Genomic DNA, 15206 nt, shown 5'->3' with positions numbered 1-15206 from the left:
ATTTGAGAACTGTGTTAATAGTTCAATAAATACGTTGAACTCATTTCAGAGTCTGGAGCATCCTTTAGTTAAGACTGCATCAAGTAGCAGCCTGTGTTATCCGAAGCAGCAGAACACAACAGAAACCATTCCCCCAATCCCCGTTTTGTTTGTCACAGTGGCTCAAGATCTGGCCTGAAAACTCGGCTGTGCATCTGGAAAGATACGTGCCGGTTTTCAATCAAAGCCCGAAACTGACAAATGATGGGAAAATTCCACCCAATGTGTTTGTATCTAATGTGGCATAATCTGTGTGCTATTGGGGATAACGTCTTAACAAAAGGTTACCAAGATTAAAAATTCAGCAATGAAAGGACTGAGAGTACATATAATAGATATATATTGCGTCATTCTGTAGCACCTCTCTTAATCTCTATCTCTATTTGTAGCCAAGCTCACTTAACAATGATGCATCAAGAGAGACAGAACACTCTAATTAGATATGCAAATGATACTTCCGGTGGCGCATATGAGGGAGTGAGTCCCACATTTGGTGGCTCTCAGTCCGGCTGGCTTTTTGGACCTGGTTTCCCGACTTTTCGGAACTTTTGAGCACTTGGAAAGACGGCCACAAAGTTGCTGATTGAAGTGTGTGGAGCTGTATGGAAACAAAGAAGAGCAGAAAGCAGCGAAAGCAGGGAAGGAAGGGGCAGAGACAAAGTGGTGTGGGAGCTGACCCGGGACCAAAGATGGCTGACCGCACCGCGGACCAGACGATCCAAGCAGCGCTGGACAATATGCTACAGGTCATAAAAGGGAGTTTTGAAGACATGAAGCGGGATAACTTCAGCTTGTTCGGGGCGGTAGAAGTGCAGCATTCCCTGGTCACTGCCCTGACCTCCTCGATGGAGTAGGGCAGGTTGCGGGTCTTTATAAAGTGGAAAAAGCGGGTGACCCCCAGGTGGCAGAGGTCAGCGTGGAGGGTTCGGAGGCGGTCCACTTGTGCGTTGGCACAGGTGCTGCGGGACATGGCATCGGGAGGCTCGTTTAGCTTCCCAGAACGATAAAAGATGTCGTAGTTGTAGGTGGATAGTTCTATCCTCCACTGCAAGATCTTGTCGTTCTTTATCTTGCCCCTCTGTGCGTTGTCGAACATGAAGGCCACTGACCATTGGTCTGTGAGGAGGGTGAACCTCCTGCCGGCCAGATAGTGCCTCCAATGTCGCACAGCTTCAACTATGGCTTGTGCTTCCTTCTCGACCAAGGAGTGGCGGATTTCGGAAGCATGGAGGGTGCGGGAGAAGAAGGCCACGGGTCTGCCCGCTTGGTTGAGGGTGGCTGCCAGAGCTACGTCGGACGCGTCGCTCTCGACTTGGAAGGGGAGGGACTAGTCGATAGCTCGCATCGTGGCCTTTGCAATGTCTGCTTTGATATGGCTAAAGGCCTGGCGGGCCTCCATCGACAGGGGAAAAGTGGCTGATTGGATGAGGGGAAGGGCTTTGTCGGCGTAATTGGGGACCCACTGGGCGAAATATGAAAAGAAGCCCAAACAGTGCTTGAGGGCTTTGAGGGATTGGGGGAGGGGAAGCTCCATCAGGAGGCGCATGTGTTCAGGGTCGGGGCCTATCACTCCGTTACGCACTACGTAGCCAAGGATGGCTAGACGGTCGGTACTAAACACGCATTTGTCCTTGTTATAAGTCAGATTAAGGAGTTTAGCGGTTTGGAGGAATTTTCGGAGGTTGGTACCGTGGTCCTGCTGGTCGTGGCCGCAGATGGTGACATTATCGAGATACGGGAAGGTTCCCGTAAACCGTATTGGTCGACCATTCGGTCCATCTCTCGTTGGAAGACCGAGACATTGTTTGTGACACTGAAAGGAACCCTTAAAAAGTGGTAGAGTCGCCCATCCGCTTCGAACGCAGTGTACTTTCGGTCACTCGCGCGGATGGATAGCTGATGGTAGGCGGACTTGAGGTCCACCATGGAGAAGACCTTGTACTGCGCGATCCTGTTGACCAGGTTGGAGATACGTGGGAGAGGATACGTGTCCAGCTGCGTAAACCTGTTGATGGTCTGACTGTAGTCTATGACCATCCTATTTTTCTCCCCGGTCTTTACCACCAGCACTTGTGCTCGCCAGGGGCTGTTGCTAGCCTCGATGACCCCTTCCTTCAGAAGCCTTTGGACATCGGACCCGATGAAGGTCCGGTCCTGGGCACTGTACCGTCTGCTCCTGGCGGCGACGGGTTTGCAATCCGGGGTGAGGTTTGCAAACAAGGACGGGGGATCAACCTTGAGGGACGCGAGGCTGCAGGCAGTAAGGGGGGGCATAGGGTCGCCGAATTTGAATGTTAAGCTCTGGAGGTTGCATTGGAAATCTAACCCCAGGAGCGCTGCCGCGCAGAGGTGAGGAAGGACGAAGAGCTTGTAATTTTTAAACTCCCTCCCCTGGACTGTGAGGTCCGCTATGCAGCACACTGTGATCTGGACCGAGTGCGAACCGGAGGCCAGAGCGATTTTTTGTTTGACTGGGTAAACAGGAAGAGTGCAGCGTCTTACCGTGGCGGGGTGGACGAAACTCTCTGTGCTCCCGGAGTCCAGCAGGCAGCTTGTCTCGTGGCCGTTGAGGAGGATCTTCGTGGTCGCTGTGGATAAGGTGCGAGGCCGCGACTGGTCCAATGTGACTGAGGCGAGTCGTGGCAGAAACTCCGAGTCGCCATCCGGCAAAGAGTAGTCACCTGCGCGGTCCTCGGTGCCGATCCAAGATGGCGGCGCCCGTCGGCTGCACATGGTGGGGGTTGGACAAAATGGCAGCGCCCGTTCCCCGCATGTGGAGTCGGGGGCCCAAAATGGCGGCGCCCGTGGATCAGATGTGGCGGTGGGGGGTGGGGGCAGTAAGGTCCACGGGCCGCACGGGGCCCCTGAGGAGAGCGGGGGGGAGGACCCGCGGTCGCTGCTTGGGACCGCAGCGACCGCTTTTGATTGGCAGACAGCCACAAAGTGGCCCTTCTTGCCGTAGCCCTTACAGGTTGCGAAGCGGGCCGGGCAGCGCTGGCGGGTGCTTTGCCTGGCCGCAAAAATAGCAGTGGGGCCCCGTGGGTTTATCGGGGCGCTCTGCGGCGCAAGCCTGTGGGGGGTCCGAGTCCGTGGGGGTGAGGGAGGTCGCGTTCCATGCTTCCCAGAGAGCCGCCGTGCAGTCGGGGATATATGCGCGGACGTTACAATTCGCAATGTCTAGGGAGGAGGCGAGGGCCCGTGCCTCCGTGAGGCTTAAAGTCACTTTCTCTAAAAGTCTTTGGCAAGGACTGCATACCTGCAACAAAAGCGTCTTTGATCAAAAGTTCGGCATGCTCGGCAGCAGAAACCTGGGCAGCCGCAGTTCCTCTCCAGCACGAGGAGGGCACGGTAAAATTCGTCCAGAGACTCACCAGGTAGTTGCTGCCTCATGGCCAGTAAGTGCCGAGCATAGACTTGGTTCACCGGCCGTATGAAATGTCCTTTAAGTAAGTCCATAGCCGCGTCGTAGTCTGTCGTGTCCTCTATGAGCGTGTACACAGTGGTGCCGACGCACGAGTGGAGGATGTGCAATTTCTGTTCCCTCATCGGGATGTTTTCGGCTGTACTCAGGTAGCTATTGAAGCAAGCCAGCCAGTGCTTAAATGCGGCTGTTGCATTTGCTGCATGGGGGCTAAGTCGAAGACACTCCGGCTTGATGCGAAGCTCCATCCTTTAAAATCTTGTGTATTAAATTGATGCACAATCAATGGACACAAAACGTAGATAAAGTCCAAATGATAGGCTTTAATACACAAGAAGTGGACCCGGCAGCAGACGTACAGAAGACTGCCGGGGAACACGGGTTCTTATACCCCGCCTCGTAGGCGGTGTTACCTACCTCTCAGCCAATCGGCTGAGAGGCACATGACATACCTGGGCCAATGGGCAGCGAGTCCTCTGTACCAATGGCAGCTCACACTTCCAGGTACTGTAATACCCCTAGTCATACGGTGGCCAGGCCCGCGATCGGGGCCCCCCGCTCAGACTCTGGGCCAGTGCCCTGGGTGCACTCTTTCTCCACTGCGGCCACCACAGCTTCCGCCATGGCGGAAGCAGATGAGAAACCCACATCGCGCATGCGCCGGTGGTGACGTCAGTGGCAGCTGGCCACTGACGTCACCGCCGGCGCATGCGCCGACCGGCGAAAGCCTTTCGGCCAGCCCCGCTGCCGCTGCCGCCGGTTTTTTGCGCCAGTCTTCTGGTGCCAACCACTCCGGCGCGGGGCTAGCCCCCAAAGGTGCGGAGAATTCCCCACCTTTGGGGAGGCCCGACCCCGGAGTGGTTGGCGCCACTCCCTTACGCCGGGACCCCCCGTCATGCCGGGTAGGGGAGAATCCCGCCCGTAATATGTGTTCCTCGGGGGTCGTGGACCATATGATTACATCATCTAGGTGGATATGCACACCCTCAATGCCCTCCATCATCTGCTCCATGATCCTGTGGAAGATTTCAGAGGCTGAGACAATGCCAAATGGCATACGGTTATTACAATACCTGCCAAATGGTGTATTGAACGTGCAGAGCTTCCTGCTGGATTCGTCCAGTTGTATCTGCCAGAAATCACACGATGCATCTAGCTTCGTGAAGAATTTGGTGTGTGCCATCTCGCTGGTCAGTTCCTTCTGCTTCGGGATCGGGTAGTGTTCCCGCATTATGTTCTGGTTAAGATCTTTGGGATCTATGCATATCCGAAACTCTCCTGAGGGCTTCTTCACACAGACCATCGAGCTGACCCAGTCAGTCGGTTCCGTCACTTTGGAGATGATGCCCTGGTTTTGGAGCTCCTGTAGCTGTGCCTTTAAATGTTCCTTCAGAGGAGCCGGCACCCAGCGTGGTGCATGGATTACAGGCGTGGCATCAGGCCTGAGTAGGATCTTGTAGCAGTATGGCAGAGTGCCCAACACATCCGAATATTGAGGAAGGATGTCATCAATGTCAGCCTGAAGATCCACATTGGAAGAAGACGTGGCATGGACCCGCTTTAAGAGATTGAGCAGCTTGCATGCATGGGTACCGAGCAGGGATGCCTTATCAAGCTTGACGATTTTGATGGTCTTGTTGGAGACGAGTAGATGACAAGATCCAAGTGCAGTTATGGCATTGCCATTATAATCGAGGAGCTGGCAGGCTGGCGGAAGAATTTTGGGTTGCTTTCTAATGCGGTCAAAATCAGCTTGAGAGATTGGCAGAAGCACCAATGTCCAGCTTGAACTGATGCTGCATTGATTTACTTGTATGACAGAGCACCATTCGTCCATGGAATCCACATTGAAGATAGATAGGCGTCTTGCTGAATTTGAGGCGGCACACTCACATGTAGTTATGATGCCCACATGATAGGGGGACTCCAGGCAGTCGTCCTCTGGCTCTGTAGTGCTACCAGGATCAGAATCCAGTAAACCTTGCTGTACACATCGAACGCGCTTGCGTTGGAATAGGGATCACTGGCCCTTGACTAGTGGTGCAGACCTGCACAAGGCTGCATAATGTCCAGGCTTCCCGCAATTTAAACGTCGCCTGCCTTTTGCAGGGCATTGCCGCTTTAAGTGGGCGGTGCCGTAGTTCGGTCACATCATGACGTTGACGTTGTTACGCTCCGTGCGTTGTCGCACATGCGCAGTGCGGTCAGCCGACGTTCGTACCTGCGCAGTTTGGTTTTCGGCCGCTTCGTTCTCCTGTTCGTGTTGCGCATGGGCGGGGACCCGGGAAAAGCACGCAAAATGGCCACTTTCATCGATACTGAGGCGCTGCATCTGGGCGATGGCCTGTACACTCTCTGCCTCGTGGGAGGCAAGTCCTTCGTATTCTACCGATTTGAAACGGGAGTGCCGATTTCTCACATGCTCATGCACGATACACGTCTCGATTGCGACTGGCAGGGTCATGGGCTTAATTTTGAGGAGTTGCTCCTGCAAGGAATCGGAGTGCATCCCAAACACGATCTGATCCCTGATCATGGAATCAGCGGTTGCACCATAATTGCAGGACTGCGCTAATATACAGAGATGAGTTAGAAAGGATTGGAAAGGTTCATCCTTACCCTGAAGGCGTTGCTGGAAGATATAGCACTCAAAGGTCTTGTTTGTTTCGACTTCACAGTGACTGTCGAACTTCTCCAAAACGGTCTTGAATTTGGTCTTGTTCTGGCCGTCGGTAAAATTAAGCCAGTTGAAAATCTGGATGGCTTGGTCCCCTGCAGTTGATAGGAGCAGCGCAATTTTTCTGGCATCGGACGCATCCTCGAGGTCTCAGGCCTAAATGTAGAGAAGGAACCTTTGTTTGAAGACCCGCCAGTTGGCACCGAGATTGCCGTAGATCCGTAGCTGTGGAGGGGCCTGGATCTTCTCCATGCCGCTGGAAGGCACTTGCTGGTCATCATGGAATCACTCAAGGTAAACCACTTAGAGATAACAGACTACTGGTACCATGTTGTGTTAATCACCCTGGGGTAACACGGACTGCAACTGGATGCAGTTGTACTTGAAAGTAGACTCCAAACTTTGATGTTAGTTCAATACGCTTTATTGAACTTGTTAAGCAGTGCACACAGTTTGCTGTGGGTTTGACACTCTACTAATCTAAGTGTGCTTACTATAACTAACTAGACCAGACTAGCTCTGAGCCACGTGTAGAAGGTGCTAACTGATATATACACCCTGACTGTCACTACAGTTGTCCAAGTGGAAAGAGGCAGAGTGTTGATGCCTCGTGTGTTTAATAAGGGAAACCACCTTCTAGTGTTCTGTCTGGTGATTGGTTGTGTTCTGTCCTGTGTGTTGATTGGCTGTACTGGGTGTCTGTCACTGCCTGTCTGTATCTCATTATGTGCATGAGTGCATATCATGCCAAAAAGTGCATTTACGTTCAAATTTCTGTTGCTGCTACATGAAACTTTGTGACAGTGTTAAAACCAACCTGTGATAATCCTCAAGAGGACCACGAGGATCATTCATCCTGGGGCCCGTGGAGTAAGCATTCCCATGATAACGTGCAAAGGCCCACCCAGCTGGGACTTATTATCGATCCCAGTCCTGGGTTGGGACACTGGTGTTGTATTCCGCGAGTGAGGCTTTACTTTTGAGTTAAAATTAATTTAGTTAAATCTTTATCTTCATGTCTCCTGGATTACTACAGAACTTTGGATTTTTGCACCAGACATTTTCCCATGTACAACTTCTCCTCTGGCCCCTGCTCCATCCTCGTTTCTGACCCCAAGCGTAAAGAACTTGACACCTTTTAATCTTCAAAATGGAATCTGTGTTCGTCCTCTGTAAAAACCTCACTTTGCCAGTTGCATTCTCACAACCGTCTGCAGTTTCTTGTCCATCTCTGGCCCAGGCCTCATCAGAATCACCTTCACATGTTCCTCAATGTAAATGGATTTCTTTCCATATGCATTGACACTACCCCTCAAATCTGCTGTCATTCCCCCCCCCCCCCCCCCCACCCCAACACCTGTCTTCAGCCCTCCTCCAGCCTTGCTTTGCCCTTCAGTGACCTCCCATCTCTAAACTCCTTTTTACTCGCTATTGCTCTTCAATGCACTGGCACTGTTCATTCCATGCTTACTTCATTGAGCACTTCCAACTTCAGCTCTAAAAGCTACTCAGTGAATCAAGATCGGGGTCAAAATCATTGATGGAGTGCCCTAATTTCCATCTCTCTCCTTGGTGTTCAGTTAGGTTAAACCCAACCGTACGCTTGGTTCTGCCTCTGTCATATCACTCGCCTTGACCCTTACGTCATTCCATGGCTGCTGGACATTTATCACAGTCTGGTTTAACTTTGGCAAAGCTGTTTTTGAGAGTCTACCGCACACTCAGCCTACATAAATATCTACACTGATTACATAATGCTGCCAATGTGAAATCCTCCCTTCACCGTACAACCATCATGTGGTGTTGAGTAAATAGAGGCCCGTGCAAAATTAGACCCTCATCATTCGACATTTATCCCTTTTTTTCTTCCTGCTAAATCGTCAACAGGTTAGAAACAATGATAACAAGGATGTGTGACTTGCTTTAAAAATAAAACTGGGACTTGATTTTAAAAACATCCTTGACTGCTGAGAACTATGTTGTCCTTGCACTCTATTCAGTACCAAGCCTCATTGAGCCCTTTTCTTTTTTTTTAATAAATGTTTTATCTTGGGCTTTTGAACAAAGTATATTTACTGTTATGTACACAGAATAATATATATATATATATAGAAGAGACGAAAACACAAAAAAAACTGGTAGGGTATTATGCACTAGTTCAACAACAGCAACTCTGTTCAGTTGGCAATATTATTTTTAACACATAAGTAGGCACCTGTTTGTGGGGGTGGTGGGGGGGGGGGGGGGGGGAACTGGGGAGGTACATATATATTTGGGTGCTGGAGAAACCCTTACATTAATTATGTCTAATACAATTGAGCCTTTTGCTGGTGCATTTGTTCAAAAAGAAAATCCAAATCAGCCATGAGGTCTCATTCCATGCTGCTTCTAAATCTTCTTTTTGCCCTCTTTGCCAGCTTGCACTCTACATTGTACAAATTCTAGTTTGCCCCTCCCTCTGCTCCACCCTCAGTGAGAGAGCCATAAAGCAATTATGCCGCTTTACATCAGCGATGTTAATCATCCTACCGCACCTTCATCAGCTTCCTCCAAATTTATCTAATTGTCCATGTTTAACTGTCCTACTCCATCCTTGAAGACCCCTGTGTCTAAAAATGGACGGCATCAATACAACTTACTGTAAAAGTAACTCAATATCATGCCCTTTAGAGCTAGCCTTTCCAATGCAATGTTATAGCAACAGTGGGCGCAATCTAACAGCCATGCTAGCCATCCCATAACGGCCGCTAAATCTCATGAGAGGCCAAAATATGATTTGCGCTGGCGAGATTTTGGGTTGTAATCCTCTCCGCTACTCCCCTTCCAATGATGTGATGAGGTTCACGGCCTCATTAGAATCTCCTTAATGTGAATAGCTTACTTTCCATAGGCATTGACCCTAGTCCTGAAATCTCCTTCACCCTTTCAGGTAGTGAGTTCCGGACTCCCACCACCCTCTCGGTGAAAACATTTTTCCCCACATCCACTCTAAACCTCCTGTCCATTAAATATATACCCCCTAGTCATTGATCCTTCCACCAAGAGTAATGATTCTTTCTGTCTATCTATGCCCCTCATAATTTTATAATTCTCAATCATGCCCCCTCTACTCCAAAGAAAACAATCCCAGTGTATAATAATAATAATATTAATTATTATTATGATGATTATTATAAACGATTATTATTATTGTTCTTATTATTATTATGCCCCCTCTCAGTCGCCTCTGCACTAAGGTAAACAATTCCAGTCTATCCAACCTCTCTTCATAACTAAAACTCTCCAGACCAGACAACATCCTGGTAAATCTCCTCTGCACCCTTTCCAGTGCTATCACATCCTTCCTATAATGTGGATTCCAGAACTGCACGCGGTATTCTAGCTGTGGCCTAACCAACGTTTTATACAGCTCCAACATAACCTCCCTGCTACTAAACTCTATGCTTCGGCTAATAAAGAGAAGTATACCAGATGCCTTCTTAACGACTGTATCTACCTGCTCTGCTACCGTAAGGGACTGGTGCAGATGCACTCCAATGTCTCTCTAATCCTCGGTGCGTCCCAGGGTCTTTCTGTTCATCATGTTCCCTTGCCTTCTTTGTCCTCCCCAAGTGCATCACCTCGCACTTATCCGGATTGAATTCCATTTACCATTGATCAGCCCATCTGACCAGCCTGTCTTTATCCTCCTGTAATTGAAGGCTATCCTCCTCACTATTTACCACACAACCAATTTTTGTATCATCTGCAAATTTACTGATCAAATCTCCTACATTCATGTCTAAATCATTTGTACAAACTACAAAGAGCAAGGCCCCAACACTGATCCCTCTGGGACTCCACTGGACACAGGCGTCCAGTCAAAATAACACATCTCGACCATTAGCTACTGCTTCCTGCCACTCAGCCAATTCTGGATCCAATTTGCCAAATTTCCTTGGATCCTATGGGCTCTTATCTTCGCTATCAGTCTCCCATGTGGGACCTTATCAAAAGCCTCACTGAAGTCCAAGTAGACTATGTCAAAAGCATTTCCCTCATCTACATACTTGGTCACCTCTTCCAAAAATGTAATCACATTGGTCAGACATGATCTCCCCTTAACAAAACCATGCTGACTGTTCTTGATTAATCCCGGCGTCTCCAAATGCAGATTAATTTTGTCTCTCAGAACTGCTTCTAGTAGTTTCTCCACCATTGATGTTAGACTGACTGGTCAGTAGTTTCATGGTTTATCCCTTCCTCCCTTCTTGAATAATGGGCTATCCTCCAATCTTCTCTTGTGGTCGGTGAGGAATTATCTCCCTTGCTGTTCACATTGGCTGTAGAGCTTTTGGCGGAGACTGTTAGAGAGGAGCATTTGGTTTTGGGGCTGCGCAGTGGGGGGAAGCAATATGCTTTATGCTTAGGATGTGCTGCTGCTTGTATTGGACCCGGACATCCCAGTTCCCAGTATTATTGACATGGTAGATAGATTTAGCATTTTCTCCATCTGCACGATTAATTTTAAAGTCTGCAGCTGTGCCAGTGGGAGGGTTGAGAGGTGGACCAATCCCCCCCCCCCCCCCCCCCCCCCTTGCTAACTTCCAACTTAGGTGGTCTCCTTCAGGGTTTACTTATCTGGGTGAAGCAACTAGCCTTTTATTAAGCAACTGTACAGGGCCAAATTTCCTCAGTTGGTTGCGTCAATTAGGTGGGACTTGACTCGTTGATCCTCCCTGCCAATATTGTGGTTGGATATGTTAGCATTGATTGAGATGAATATGTTGCCCAGTTTGCTGCATCCTTGACAGATATTGCCAATCTTATTGATTGCTTAGGTCTTAAAGGAGATCAATGGGGTGATCAGCTCATTCATTTAGAATAAAAAGAGACCTGTTTGAAGCTGGCCAAGTCGCAGATCCCAGGTTCTATAGGGAGTCTGGGGGGTGCCAGATGTGAGAATGTATTAATAAGCCTCTCTTCTTAGGTTCATTAGGGAGTTCATTGGAGGGAACCACACCTCCATTATCTCATTGTTGAAGCAGGCCAGTCAGTGTATCCTTTATTGGTCCTGTTGTTTCACGGGGACTTTAGATCCGGCTCTGCTAAGTGTGAGAATCCTATAATCATTAACACTCAGAACATGGAGGATGGTCCGTCAATTAGAAGGGAGATCTAAACTGGATTTGACTCTCTCTCTCTCTCTCTCTGAGGGCAATCCAGACTTCCCACAAGGTCATTTGGAACATGGATTTGATATTTGGAGAGATAGAGGCATTTTCAGTCTGGGATATATGCTCACTGGTGCATTGTCATCTTTTGAGCAGCTATGCCAACAATTTGACATTCAAGACACTCCTTCTTTAAGTACCTGCAACTTCGAGACTTCTCCTTAATAAGACAACTATGCATCTTGACACTTCTATTTCCCCAGTGGAAAATGTCCTGATATCTTCAGAGCCTAAACAGTTAATTAGCAAACTTTATGATTCTTATGTTCTGGATCCAGTGTGAGTATAATAATACCTTGTACTCTTGGAAAGAGACTTGGAAACTAACATTAATGAGAAGACATGGAGTAGTAAATGGGATTATGCTAATGAAATTTCAGTATGTAATAGAATGAAGGAGCCACAGTTCAAGATACTGCACTTTTTGCACATTACACTGAGTTTGAGACACTGATTTGATGCTGCTATTTGCCTGATGTGCCTAAAGTGCCTGGTAGTCGAGGGAGTTTATATACACTGTATATGGTCCTGTGTCAAGATGCAATCCTATTGGTTTGGTGTCATTAAGGAGCTTGAGAGGATATTTGGCTTGGCCTTATTCCTAATTCTGGGTCTTACAGATCGGAGAATTATTGACGCCAATGAAAAAAGACTGCTTCACATCCTAACTTCGCAGCTCAGAAAAATATCCTCCACTCCTGGATTAGAGACAAGCATCCTTTGATTCCAAATTAGCATAAAATAGTTATGGATTGTATTCCTATGGAATTCCTGACTTCTGTACTCTGTTCAAAGTCAGATATATTCCGTAAAGAGTGGGACCCCAATCTCAAATATATAGGCTCCACTCTGTCTGACCTGCTCTTGCAAGGTTTCCCACTAGCCATGTTGCAAGTGTTGATTTTGCTCTACGTAAAGGTGTGCATGTTGTTATTCTACCATGTTTGGAAGGCATTATCCTCTCTCCCCCCGCTCTCTGATTGGTCCGTTGTGTAATTACAGACACTAGTTCTTAAGGACTATCGTACTGAAATCACCCAGTCTTTTTCTATTTTTATGTTTGCAGAAATAATTGTTCTGCACTGTACCAGTTTGTGTTTGAAAGTTTATTGTATTCGATGTAAAAACTATAAAAATCTAATATAAAAATATGTTAAAAATAAAAACCAGATGTGTGATGACTACACTGAGGGCGTACAGGTACGTTTAGCCCCTGGGTGGTGAGGGGCATGGCATGGTACTTCTCCCGACACCCTGGCAATATCCCTGGTACTGCCAATCTGGTAGTGTCACCCTGGCAGATTGGTTGGTCCCCACAAACCGGGACCAGATAGAACGTGGAGGTCTCCCATGGATTGGAGTCCCCCAGTTGCATGTTCTTTGGGCAGAGTGGTGCCCTGGCACTGCTGGTGCCATCCTGGTGCCAGCCTGGAACTGCCAAGATGCCCAGGTTCCACTTCCAGCTGGCAAGAACACTGCCAATGTGCAAGGTTGGCACTGCTAAGATGCCACGCTGGCATTTTTTGAGTGCGCGCAATTGGGCCGTGGTTGCCCAGCATGGAAGTTGGGGGGTTCGGGGACCCTCATCCTCCCATATAGCAATCAGCTGGGAGCGATCTTGAGAATTGTTTCGGCGGCCTCGGAGATCGGGACGCCATTTAAAAATGGTGGCTCGATATCTCGCTACAATGGCCAGTCCTGATGAGCGGAGATCCCCACTGTATAAAACGGAGCTATTTGCAACCTCGGCCACACATTCCCCATTCAGGCCTCTTATTCAACACAAGTCGCGTTGAATAGTCATGTATTTCTCGGCACTGCGCTGCCAGGAAACACTTGGCTAAACGTGCTCGCTAGGGGTCTTTGTTCCCTTTTGGGAGAATTGCGCCTCTGTCAGATTTTGGCAACATTCTGTTTCGTAAAGGTGGCATGTTTACTCTCGAGGTTTGAATCATTCCCTTGAATCGCTCTTTGGATTTGTTTTCGTAGGTGGTTCAGGAACTTGATCTTTTTATTATTCCTTCATGGGATGTGGGCTTTGCTGGCTAGGCCAGCTTATATTGTATATCTTTAATTGCCCTTGGGGAGGTGGTGGTGAGCTGCCTTCTTTAACTGCTACAGACCATGTGGTGTAGATACACCCACAGTGCTGTTAGGGAGGGAGTTCCAGGATTTTGACGCAGCGACAGTGATGGAGCACCAATATATTTCCAAGCGAGGATGGTGAGTGACTTGGAAGTTTCCAGATGGTGCTTTTCCCATGTATCTGCTGCCTTTATACTTTTAGATGTTGGAGGTTAGGGGATAGGAACATAGGGATTAGGAGCAGAAGTGGCCAATGCAGCCTGTTGTGCCATTCAATCAGATTATGGCTGATCTCTTCCTGGTCTAAAATCCATCTCCCTGCCTGTTCTCTATACCCCTTTAATCCATTTAAAAAAATCAGAAATATATCTATTTCCTTCTTGAAAAAATTTGATGACCCAGACTCCACCGTACTCTGGAGCAGCAAGTTCCACAAAATCGCCACCCTCTGCGAGAAGTAGTCTCTCCTCATCTCAGTTCTAAATCTACCACCTCTCAACTTATATCCGTGACCTGTCGTTCTTAATTGCCCCACAAGGGGGAACATTTTGTCTATTTTTATTTTATCACTCCCTTTTAATATTTTATATACCTTGATCAGATCTCCTCTCATTCTTCTAAACTCCAGTGAGTATAAACCCAAACTATTCTCTCCTCATGCGTCAACACTTTCATCCCCAGAATCAATCTTGTGAACCTCCTCTGAACTGCCTCCAATGCAACCACATCCTTCCTCAAATAAGGAGACCAAAAATGGACACAATACTCCAGATATGGTCTCACCAACACCCAATACAATTGCAACAGCACTTCTCTACTTTTCTACTCCAGTCCTTTTGCAATAAACGCTAACATTCCATTTGCCTTTTTTATTACATGCTGTACCTGCAGACTGACTTACGGCGATTCATAAACAAAAACTCCCAGATCCCTCTGCCCAGATGCATTTTGAATCTGCTTTCCATTTCGATAATAATTTGCCTTTCTGTTTCTTCGGCCAAAATTGAGAACTTCACACACTTACCTACATTAAACTCAATCTGCCAAATTTTGGCCCAATATCCTGACCTATCTATATCCATCCGTAAAATCTTTATCTCCTCTTCACTGCCTGCTTTCTCACCTATTTTAGTATCTTTCTCACCTATTTTGCTATGTTACACTCTGTCACTACTTGCAGATCATTTATATAGATTGTATACAGTTGAGGTCCGAGGACTGACCCCTTTGGCACCCCTGCCAATTACAGTTCGCCAGCCAGAGTAGGACCCATTTATCCCGACCCTCTGCTTTCCGTCAGTCACTCAATCCTCAATCCAATCTAGTGCTCTACCCCCAATCCCCTGGGATTGAAAGGTGCTGTCGAGGGAGCCTTGGTGAGTTCCTGCAATGCATCTTGTACATGGTACGCAATGCTGCCACTGTGCATCGGTGGTGGAGGGAGTGAATGTTTGTGAATAGGGTGACAATTCATCCTGGATGGTGTTGAGCTTCTTGAGTGTTATTGGAGTTGCACCCATTCAGGCAAGTGGAGAGAATATTGCATCATGCCCCTGAATTGTGCCCTGTAGATGGTGGATGGGCATTGGGGAATCAGGAAGTGAATTACTCGCCACAGAATTCCCAGCCTCTGACTTGTTTTTGTAGCTACAATATTTATGCGGCTCATCTGGTTTAGTTTCTGGTCAATGCAAACCCCCTGGGTATTGAGTAATTTTAGGTTAAAATCAATAATTGTAGACTATGTAACATTAAATGTTGCTCTATTGCA

The sequence above is a fragment of the Scyliorhinus canicula genome, chromosome 16 (genome assembly GCF_902713615.1).
Source record: "Scyliorhinus canicula chromosome 16, sScyCan1.1, whole genome shotgun sequence".
Taxonomy (NCBI): domain Eukaryota; kingdom Metazoa; phylum Chordata; class Chondrichthyes; order Carcharhiniformes; family Scyliorhinidae; genus Scyliorhinus; species Scyliorhinus canicula.
This window is presented reverse-complemented; position numbering follows the sequence as displayed.